This window comes from Mus caroli, unplaced genomic scaffold (assembly GCF_978045245.1).
Source record: "Mus caroli unplaced genomic scaffold, Mus_caroli_1 scaffold_10, whole genome shotgun sequence".
NCBI classification, from domain to species: domain Eukaryota; kingdom Metazoa; phylum Chordata; class Mammalia; order Rodentia; family Muridae; genus Mus; species Mus caroli.
In genome coordinates this window covers 97303332-97315460 of record NW_028227265.1, presented here as the reverse complement: position 1 = coordinate 97315460, position 12129 = coordinate 97303332, and the positions used below count along the sequence as shown (strand labels likewise).

The 12129-nt window shown below is 37.6% G+C and overlaps 1 long non-coding RNA gene across 7 annotated transcripts in view; it reads left to right on the top strand.

The window, feature by feature from the left end:
* The window catches only part of LOC147002471 (uncharacterized), a 97737-nt gene that overhangs the window by 35680 nt on the left and 49928 nt on the right, over positions 1-12129 (top strand). Inside the window, exon 2 of one of the 7 annotated variants that reach the window (XR_015048667.1) lies at positions 1269-1346. The exons of the other annotated variants lie outside the window; for them this stretch is intronic. This is a non-coding gene — a long non-coding RNA (uncharacterized LOC147002471). The remainder of the gene's footprint in view (positions 1-1268; positions 1347-12129) is intronic. 7 annotated transcript variants of the gene reach the window in all.

Sequence of the window (12129 nt, the reverse complement as noted above, 5' to 3'; positions counted from 1 at the left end):
TACACATATACTGTAAGAAAATTTTCATTGTAGAAAAGTTTTTACTAAACAAGTTTTTGTCTTATTTTCATGATTATTCTTTTTTTTTCTTGATATAAAAATACTCAATCTAGACTATTTTGAGTCTCTCTATATGAATGCTTATTGCTACCAGTCTTATTGTCTTAGTTCATTATCTTACTATTCAGCCCAAGTTGGCCTAAAAACCCCCTCTTCCTTTGGCTCCTTAGAGCTAAAATTACAGGCATGTGCTGCCATGTTTGACAACATAAAGGGTTGTTCATAAAATTATACACATATCTCTTCATAAAGGTTCCTAGTTGGTTATGGCTAGGATTTGTTTCTCTCTCCACTAGTATTATTTTTTTTTCTGAGAGATAAAATTAATCAAGCAATTGTATACAATGACTATCACAGAAAGTAAAGACTTGGGTTGAAACAAATAAACCTGGATGCAGACATTTTGGACTTCTTTGGAAGACACAGTATCTGTGGGGCAGTGTGTTGCTGAAGTAAAACATGAAGCACCTTAGGCATGCAGTAGCTCTGAGTGACTTTAGTGCATTAGAGAATTCATATATAAATGGTATGCCTGAACCAAAAGAAAACAGACTCTACACCATGCATGGCCCTGGTCAACCTAGTCTGAAACAAGAACTAAACACTACTTCGTGATGGAAGGTCCTCATTCATAATGTGCACATTGCTCTGTTAGTAGTATATGACAAAAGAGATTAAACTCAAACACAATTTAAGATAAGGAATGTGGGTCTGACAGTTTTGTCTACAACTCGATTAATTTTCTGAGGAGCTGACTACACACACACATACATACACATGCAAAGAGAGAGAGAGAGAGAGAGAATATTCTCTGCAGCATAATATCTGTTAAAATAAAGGATGTAAATAATCATGTTTCTAAGACACTAGAGGCATTTTCATTTTTTTCTAACTGAGAGAAAAAGATTTTATGCCTTAACTAAACTAGAATAAAAATGTCTCAATCCACACACACCCATGCACAAGACTCAAGGACGCATTAAGCACAGTGTTATACACAGTAACCATGGCAATCTGTTTCTAGACTGTTAATTCCCAACTATGGGTTTTCAAACACGTGGGTTATTCCAGGCACAGGTAAAGGGATTGCCAAATAAGGACAAGGCCCTGGGTCTGGATCTCTTCATCCATGCAAGAACAAGGAAAGGGGGACACACAGATCCCTGGAGCTCACTGAACAGCCAGCATTGTCAATCAATGTTTTCCAGATTCAGAGAGAACACCCCCCCCCATCTCAAAAACAGAAAATTAATGAAGACACCGAAGTTCTGCCTCTAGCCTCTCAGGTATGTACATGCACATGCACATGTATCTACATGCAAACAAATACACATAGACTCTATAAGCATGTACACATCAAAAATGAACTCAAAAGAATAAGGAGGGTATGTGGAAAGATATGGGACATATGTAATTATAATCTTAAAACACAAAAGTCTTAAAGACAAATAATAGTAATGCAGAAGAAGGCAATGAAAATGGCACCAGCATCAATAACAGCAAACCCAAATAGGACACAGCTCCCATCATGCTTTGCTGCAGCATTTTGGGGGACAGCAGCCAAACAGCATCACTAAAAGTAAAATCGACGTTTCTCTTGTTTGAGAATAGGTATGGGTGTATAGTTTTAATTGCACGGGATGATAGGCTTGCAAACGAGAAGATATCCAGGCACTCAGCAGACATTCGTGTCTGTAAGAGTGGAGCAGAGACAATTGAAAGTACACACCAGCAGGGGAGACATGGATCTTCAGATCTACATGCCCCCTGTCTCTTCTCACTTCCCTAATCTACCAGGTCCCCATGCTGACACAACCTTCCTTACCATCAACACTTATTTTCCTTCCTATTTCCTTTAACAGAGTCAGAGAGTAGGGCATAACAACAACCAAAGGTAAATACAGAGGTGATTGTATTGACAGTTCAGCCACAAGCAATCAGGATTAGCTTGAGTATCTTCACGACTCTGCACTACATTTTCTAAATAACCCACACAACCCAAAGGCCAAGCCAAACACCCTTCTTCTAACATTTCCTGAATCATAAAGTCAACGACTTCTCATTTTAACTTAAATAATTGATACCGTTTTTATGTAGGATCTTCAGCTGACTGTGGTCCAGTTTGGTTAGAGTTGCCAGACTCTAAGGTTTTACCCTAAAGATAAGGTTACACAGTAGTCTCCTGAGCATCTCAATAAAAGTCTAAACTTACATATGTTAAGGACTGGCTGATAAAAAACATAATGTGTACATAGAAGCAAATTTAGAGTCCAAATTTTATTGCTTGCCCCTCCCTGTGTGATGAAAAATGTTTACAGATGTTGAAATGATATGACAGAGAAAGTCTGCAACCTTTAGAACCAGGGAATCTGCTATCACAAGCACATACTGTTCATATCAAGTGTTGCCTCTCTTCGCAGAAATGGATGGAAGGGGAATGGGAGCAACATCGTCATAAATGTCGTGTAAGGATGCTTGGCAATTGTTGGGCAACTAAAAAGTGACCAAAGCACAAACAAACACACAAACTCATGTCACTAGAGCTGAGTCAAATTTAAAGCACTACAATGACAACAACCTATGGGGACTGGCAGGTGGTTGTCAAAAGGACCCCTCTTGTATGTGGTAGTCTGAGGGCAGTCTGTCCCAGAAATACAGACACGGTCTAAACTATCTCTGTTATGAAATGATCTGTTATAAAGAATCGATGTAGGCTTTAACAATGCAATTGATGTCTGAAAACAATAACTACAAAAACTTCTACAACTTGGGAAAAACAATGATATATTATATTTAATAAAGTTAAATATATATATAATATATACATATATTATATATATAATATATAATATATCGCAGTCTTAAAACTTTGTGTTTGATTTAAAATCCTAAATAGCTATGACTTTGTAAGGATGCTTGTATAAAATGATAAAAACTCAGATGTGCAGTAAAGCCTCATCAGTCTTTAAGTTTTAGTTACCAGGGAAGCGCACACCCAAGCCACTCTGAGACATGGTCTCACATAGTTTGCCACGTTCACCCAACTTGTTCCTAATAGCCAAGCTATAAAAATAACCCAAGTGTGGTCAAGCCGATGAATGAATTAAGAAGCTTTATTGTGTTTATATGTGCCAAACTTAGTAGTAGTCATCTCTAAAGTAAAGAAAGAGGTCTTTCTAATCCACAAGTTGAAACCAATATCTGGCACATTATTTGGGCCAAGAACTTGAGACTAGACATGAGAACTGATTATTTTTACTCTGCTAGGAGGATATAGTATTAAACTGACTCCTAATGATTTATCATTATAACTACAAATTAGTGCAGCTCTCAACCATCATCAGAGAAGCGTCTTTTGGCAGTGATAGGGATTAACATAGAGATCCACAGGCAGCCAAAGAGCTGATGAATGCTCAGCTCTAAGTGGGGGCAACTAAATTACCTCCCTCCCTCTAAGCCTCAAGGTTCATTACAGAAAAGAAGGATTTTAAGAGACAGAAAGTGTGGATGACTACAAGAAGGCAGAATATTCAAGACACAGTAGGGCTGTTACATATGTGAATTCACAATACTTGAGACAGCATGCACAAGACCTGGCCAAGCTCGAGCCAGACAAAATTCTGCCATGGAGAGTGGAGGTGAGTGTGAAGTCTCACCACTATCTAAAGAGCTAGCCACTAATAACTGCTGAGAGATGGAGAGTTGGTTTTCTTAAAGGGTGGTTTTTCATCAGTTGAGTGTGGTACTGGTGGGTAGCCATACATCCAAGAGTATATGCACAGAACAAATAGTACACAATATAGTTATTTAAGCATTAATAAAATCAATAAACTTACAGAGGTAAGAATAGAACAGTGATTGGCATGGAAGGAAGGGGTACAGTGGTGAGCTGTTCTGTAGTTAAAACTAAGGTTCTACAAGTTGACCTTGGCATCTGCTATAGACCATGGTGCCTATAGTTCACAACACAGTGTTGAGAATTTAAAATGGTTAGAATATATTTATATTGTGTTAAACACACATCACACACACACACACACACACACAGAGAGAGAGAGAGAGAGAGAGAGAGAGAGAGAGAGAGGTACTTCAATATGGGAATGGTATCCTAGGCACACACAGAGGTGCAAAGTCTCCAAGTGTATATATTAGGTATCATAACAAATAATTTTTCAAGATTCTCGTAGCTCCCTATTCCATTGTTTTAAAATTCTTGAAAATAAACATTTTGTTCTTTCTCATGCAGAACAACTTAACCTGTTGCCAGGGCTACAATCCTCCAAGTCTCTCACCTTTCATTCTAAATGATTTATCAAGTTTTTGTCCCCAGACAGAGTGCCTTTCTGAAAAGCAATTACAGTGCCAGCTGGTTATGACATTTTTTTTAAAATCTTGACAAAAATAATTAAATCATGCCACAAAAGTTAACAAATAAGAAATTGCACCATTAAGAGCAAATTTAAATAGATGTCTATTATACACATTAATTATTTCCTTGATTAAATTATACTGAAAGTGTTTCAGAGATTGACATAAGCTTGCCATGTTTCACGCCTCTCTGAGAAAGCTGATCTATGCTTTGACAAAGAGGACAGTAGTTCAAGTGAGCAAGTTAACTCAAATGAAAAAGCTAGACTTTCTTGAAACCTAATCATGGGTCATTTTATCTAGATTAGGTGGTACTTTTCCTAAGTGCTAGCCAGGCTCTAGTCTAGAGCTGTCCGTATACATTTATTTTTCTGTTTTCAAGGCCTTGCTTTCTCTCCATTCTCAATCATACTTAGTTCATATCCCTCTACCCTGTGCTACATTTGCACTCAAGATTGTGTTGTGATCCAAACTCTGGGCTTTATTTAAATCTTTATAAATTATAAGGGAAAAAAAAAACTTTTTTTTCCTAGTGAAACAAAAGAGTAGTTTGGAAGAAGAAACTAAGATAATAGAAGTATTTTTTCCTTATAAAATGTTAATATTTAGCCGGGCGTGGTGGCGCACGCCTTTAATCCCAGCACTCCGGAGGCAGAGGCAGGCGGATTTCTGAGTTCGAGGCCAGCCTGGTCTACAAAGTGAGCTCCAGGACAGCCAGGGCTACACAGAGAAACCCTGTCTCGAAAAGCAAAAAAAAAAAAAAAAAAAAAAAAAAATGTTAATATTTGTAAGATCCTTTACATATGCACATAGCAGATATGTAAAGATAAAAATTACCATAAAAACAAGAAAACCACGAGGCTATCAGAGACTGCAACTGTGTTTTTCTCTTGGTGCAACCATCCTTTACCTCAGGTGTTTATCATGGCTGCAAGGCCAATTTTATGTTTCTAAGATTCAAAGAATTACATTTCCAGTGGAGAGTGAGCAGCTTATAAAGAAAGGCTCAAGGCTTCCTGAGTTTGAATAAATGACTTTAGACAATATAAATAGAAAGGCAATTGATAGGTGATTGCATAGAGGATTGATAGATGGACATACTGATGACAGACAGGTGTCTAGTTGTGTGATTATGTATAGACACATGGTACTTTTTATCCCTCGGTGTGATAATGCACTGTGCTTAGTCATAATGATGTCACATCACAGATCGCTTTTCTTACAAAAGTTTAAAATCTAGTACTTTACTGTAACTACTCCAGAAACATGGAAATTATAAATATAGAAATTAGGAATATAGAAATTGGAAATAATACTAAACATAATTCAATGTGGGGAAGATAAATTGTTTTTATAACTTACCATTCTAAACCTCAGTTAATGTTGTAGTCAGCAATGTGTGACTCATATTGAATTGGCATCAATTAAAAAATAATGATAACATGAACAAAATCTTTAGTGTGGGCCTGTCATCAAGGGATTAAATATCCTATACTTCCTTCACCAAAGCAATCGAAAGTGGACAAAAATATTCTGAGAAATTATTTTGAAAAAGGGTAGTGATGTTGGTCTTTCCATAGAAGACTTCTTTAGACATTGACAAATACATTTCTCAACATAGATGTCACCCTGAAGAGCTCAAGCTAGTGTGTGTGTGTGTGTGTGTGTGTGTGTGTGTGTGTGTGTGTGTGACAAAATTCTGTCAATAAAGTAGAGGTCTGACAGAAGCCAAAGAAAGTAAGAGAAATAAGTTAAGGATGAGGTTAAATACTTAAATATTTTAGTTATGACAGTTCTCAGAAAAAAAAAAACCAGCAATGATGGACCACCATGGACAAGAAGTCTAAGAGTGAAAGAGGATGACATCACTACCTGCCCTATATGATATTTGAGAAAGAAGCTAATGAACTGGGTGGGGCCAAGCACTTCAGCTCTTGGACACAGATCAGAAAGATGCAGAGTCACACAAACATTCAAGAATTCAGATTACAGACAGGGACAGATACATGTGAAAGGGGTGGGCAAAGCAGTCCATTAGCAGCAAGCCTCTGCAGAACTAAGGAGAAAACAGGTAAAGAGAAAGGTTTTAATAATATACCCAGTTCATAAACACTGATGCCAATTTAGCTCTCAAAGCAGAAATCCCCAATTCGCACACTGGTTTCAGATCCTGCTCAGTTTACAGTTGAATTATATCTTGCTAAAACCATCACATATCTCTAATATCAAACAATGAAAGTACATTATGTACGTCTAACCTATGACCATCATAGCTCAGCATGCACACTCAGCACACTGTAGAAGGTCAGTTATTCACTCTCCTTATCTCAGAGCTGACTTGGAGCTCCGTTTGCTGTTGCCCAGCATCAGAGTATACTGTACTCACTATGGCTAGCCTAACGAAAAGATCCCCATTCAAATTCAAACCATCTCTTCTACTGAATGCATGGTGCTTTCATAGCAGTGAAACAGGTTGAATCATCTCAAGCCAGAGACAACATTACTAAATGGGATTGTGGTTGACAGAGCTACTATATAAGAAATGGAGGAAGAATGAGGAGATAAACCACAGAAAAGATGAAACATCTGCTCAAAATGTTGTTATTCTTTCATAAAACAAGTGAAACATCTAACTTTCTGAAAAGAAAACCAGGAAGGAATAAAAATGAACAGAAAGTCTTTAAACATGAGCGACTATAAGTTGTAGGGGGGAAAAATCACCCACATGATGATAAAAATAAAAATACAAGATCAAAATATTGATGGAAAACAGAGCAAGATTCCTGAAATCTAACAAATAAAACTGAAGGTGAATGAGTGAAAAAAATACATACTAGATAATAGACATAGCCAACAGGGAATGTAGACAGAACAACAGAGATAGCACATTTGTGACCTGTGTTACATAGCTGTGCTTCTTCAGATTCTCATGTTCAACTCTACCCTCTAGTAATGATGATCATCTTAAGACATGATTAGTGAGAGTATAAAAGATAACCCAGAGAGAGTTTCATTGCCCCTTCTACTGTGCAAAGGCATAGCTAAAAGACAGCCATCCCTGAGCCAGACAGCAGCTTCGCTCGGCCAATTGGACAAATCACTTAAAGCACAAATTGAGTTTTTTTTTTAAGTGAACAATAACTTTTTTATTAGATAGTTTCCTTATATATATTTCAAATGCTATCCCGAAAGTTCTCTTATACCCTACCCCTGCCCTACTTCCCTACCTACCCACTCCTGCTTCTTGGCCCTGGCGTTCCCCTGTACTGGGGCATATAAAGTTTGCAATACCAAGAGTCCTCTCTTCCCAGTGATGGGCAACTAGGCCATCTTCTGCTACATATGCAGCTAGAGATATGAGCTCTGAGGGTACTGTTAGTTTATATTGTTGTTTCACCTATAGGGTTGCAGACCCCTTCAGCTCCTTGGGTGCTTTCTCTAGCTTCTCCATTGGGGGCTCTGTGTTCTATCTTATAGATGACTGTGAGCATCCACATTTGCACCGAACACTAACAATGCACTGCTTGCTCCTTTTCCTAGTTCATCTTCTGTTGCTTTTTTTTATTGTTTATTGCTGTGATAAACACTGACCAAAAACAAACTGGGGAATAGAAGGGCAACTTGGACTGACAGGCTGCAGCTTCTTACTGAGGGAAGCCAAGGCAGGAATCTGGAGGCACATACTGAGCTAGAGACCCTGGAGCAGTACTACTGATGCAAGCTTGCTCAGCTACCTCTCTTATTATAGCCCAGGCCTATCTGCTCAGGAATGGTTCCCTTCAAACAGTGAGCTTGTCACTCGTCTATTAATTAACAGTCAAGAAAATGTCCCCACAGACATGCCCACAGGCCACAGACATCCACAGGCCACAGAATGCCCACAGGTCAGTCAGATGGAGAAAATTACTCAACTGAGATGACATCTTCCCAAGTCTGTCTAGGTTTGAGTCAAAGTGATGAAACTTATGACATCCTGGAGAAAAGCAATCAGGACGATTGTCCTTTCAGAACAAAAGCAACAGAGTATCCTGTGGCACTGTGTGTAACTAACATGTTGTAAAGCACTGTCACAGTAAAAGAAAAAGAAAGGAGGGATGGGAAGAGAAGAAAAGCCATATGAAAATAAATATTTCTAGAAAACATAACAGAGGAAATTCAACCAAATAAACATGATCGAAGAAACTAGCCTAAAAGATGCACTGAGGATTGAAGTGGAAGAAGAACAACAACCTGAATCACCTGTACTTCGATAAAAAGAAATGGTGTCACAAACAGACTAGAAGGAAGGAGAAAGAAGCTAAAAGGTTATGAAGGTTTATTGCTTTCCTTGGTACGAGTAAAAGCCAAGTATTAACAAAGCAATCCAAAAAACAAGGAATAAAAAGTATAAACTTATTTTCTACGAGGCAAACATCAGAAATAGCTATTTCCATCACTGGGTTGTTCAGAGAAAGGGGGAATAAGAGAAGCTGATGGTGAGGACGTTATTATTGAACCTAAGAGAAAACTGATGCACTAGCAAAAGATAAAATAATAATTATTATAATACAAATGAATAGGTATACAGAAAACATTAGAGAAAATATGCCCCCATCATAAAATCAGAAAAACAATACAACATAGTGAAAGACCTCTGAAGAACCCAAAGTAAGATGCAAACCAATAAGACAGGATTCAGCAAAGACATATACGGATACCAGCAGGTTGAACTTGTTAAAAGATCTGAAGATTGAATTGAAGAAGTGAACCCTCATTCACCAATTATTCCAGACACCCAATGCACATTTTAAATAGCCCAATAATTAAAATTAAAATATGCACAAAATATACTAACCAAACAGGCAAGAGCCTGAGCAGGGGTCTGGCTCTTCATCATCAAAGAAGCAAGCAAGACCAAAGAAAAACAAAGAAAGGACACTGTAGAACTCACCTGAGTATCTTTTACTGTTAAAACATTGCTACTGTGGATAACCTCAATATAGTAACATATTTGCAATTACGAGGTTAAGAGAAAACACAAGGCAGAAATGTCCCAACTGGAGTAGACTAATCCTCATCTCTGAAATTCTGAGGACAGTTTCGTCATTCGCAGGGTTGCATATGTTTGGTAAATCCCAAATACCGTTTATTAAAAATACAAAATAAATCCTCCTTTCAACAATCCCTATTTCTGGCATGCTTATGAAAATTGCTGTCATGAGAGATCAATATTAGACTTATAAAATCAGACCATACATATGCTGAAAGTAACGCTAAATATAGCAAACCAGAATTAGAAATAAATTAAAGATAATCTAAAAATTGCTCACAATGATTTTAAAACTTCTTGTAAAATGAATCTTCCCCCAAAGAAAATGGGAAAACTAGTATTTACCAGTTTGGGTAAAATTCATATTAAAAAGACATTGCTTCTAAATTCCTAAGACAAAGCTAAAACACAGTTCAAAGGAGATCTCGTGACGTTTGATTGGTATAAAAAGTTCAAAACAAGAAAAAGTCTGAGAATTTAAATTAAGTGCATAATGAAAGAATGAAATTCTGAACACTGCTCATCACAGCCCTGGGTGTTAATAGTGCAGTGTGTGCATTTATGTTAGTGCTATATTTGGTAATAATCAAAGAACTGTTAATTTAAGGATGAAATTCTGTTTGTTATAGGGATCTATAAAAAGGGATCTATACAATGATGTACACTTGTTACAATATAATTACATGTTCAAAAAGGAACTAAAAGTGGAAGTGGATGATTAGTATAAACTGTAGTTAATAAGTTTAAGAGTTTGCTTTTTTCAGAAAAAAAAAAAACCTGAATACGCGAAACACAGTAAAACTAATCAAGAAAATAGAAGCCAACCACAAAATAACAAAATCCATGAAAACAGAGAAAATTTTAAATATCAGGAGGAACTCTTTTATTCAATTCTATTTTTAAAACATAATTGAAATGTATGGTGTTCTAAGGAAGATATGATTCAAGAGATCATAGAAACAAACAGGGGCTTGAGGAGAGGTTCCCGATCTTCCTAATGCTGAGACCCTTTAATACAGTTCCTTATGTTGTGGTGACCCCCTAACATTATTTTTATTGCTACTTCGTAACTATAATTTTGCTACTGTTATTAATTTTAATGTAAACACCTGATATGCAGCTTCTCTGATATGCCACCCCTAAAAGGGTCATGACCCACAGGTTGGGAACCACTGGGCTAAAGAGTGGCTCAGCACTTAAGGGCACTTGCTGCTTTTGAAGAGGATAGAGGTTTACATGCCAGCACTCACATAGCGTCTCAGAACGGGGTATGACTCCAGTTCTGGGGAGTAGATACCTTCTGCTTTTTCTTCAGTCCTCTGTATATACATGATACACACAAATACATAGGCACAGACATGTGGAAAATAACTAAATCTTTAAAAGGGAAAATGTAAATAGTCCATGTTCAACAAATGAACTTGAGAAGTAAACCAATGTTTTCTTAGCAACATGGCCTTGGAAGTTTTGTAGGAGAATTCTCCCACACTTTTTTTTTTTTTTTTAAGATTTATTTATTATATGTAAGTACACTGTAGCTGTCTTCAGACACTCCAGAAGAGGGCGCCAGATCTCGTTGCGGATGGTTGTGAGCCACCATGTGGTTGCTGGGATTTGAACTCTGGACCTTCGGAAGAGCAGTCGGGTGCTCTTACCCACTGAGCCATCTCACCAGCCCCCCACACTTTTAAAGAATAGTAATTTTCAATGCCAAAAATAATCCCAGAACTTGAGAAGAGGGTGGTTATTCTTTATACAAAGAAACAATAACCTTGATTTTAAGACTGCATATAAAGATCACACAAAATGAAAACAAATGGCAAATCTTAGGCATGGAGCTCTGTGAAACACTACAAGACTTGTTTATCCCATCAATGTGATTCATCAAGGAAACAAGGGAAGTCAAATGCTGAGAAACCATTAATATGCATCTAGAGGGACTTGGAACATGATCATCTCCGTGACTAAAGTAAAAGACCTTCCACCAAAATAAAGAGAAACACACTAAAAAGAAGAGACCCAGGGCTGGGCCTCTATGTGTCTCAGTGGTGGAGGGTTCTCATGATTGGCTAGCTTCAATCTTCAGTCTAGAATAAAAAATAACTCAAGGGTTAAGTGTTTTAGCTAAAGGACACAACATTGTTTTAAGAATGAATCTTCCTACTTTCTTTGTCTAAGAATAATCTGAAGTGTTGTTCCAGGGAAAGGTTCCATTGAACAGAGATTTCCCAGGGCCCCAGTTCCTTCTTCACTTTGTCATACCTGACAGCCTTGTTGGATCCACACAGTCTTGGCTGCGTTGCAGTCACTCCTGGTATCTCACTCACAGCATGAAGAAAAGCATAGGCATAGAAAACAAGGCTCACTCAATGTTCTCCCTCAGTACACTGAACACAGGCACACATCAATCACAAGGCCACATTTCTATGCAAGGTGAGCGGACACGTATCTAAGGAAGCAGTCACATGACCAGCTACAGCTCTATCTGCTCTTGATATAGATAGGCACTTCTTAATGTCCTGCTTGATAACAAAATACTAGGAAACATCTCTGAAACCGGGAACAAGATGACCATTATCACCCAAATTGAGGCTTAATATTTAGGCACAGCAGAAAGCAATCACATAATAGAAGACAAATTAGACTTAAATCAAATTTCCAAGATGTGTTTT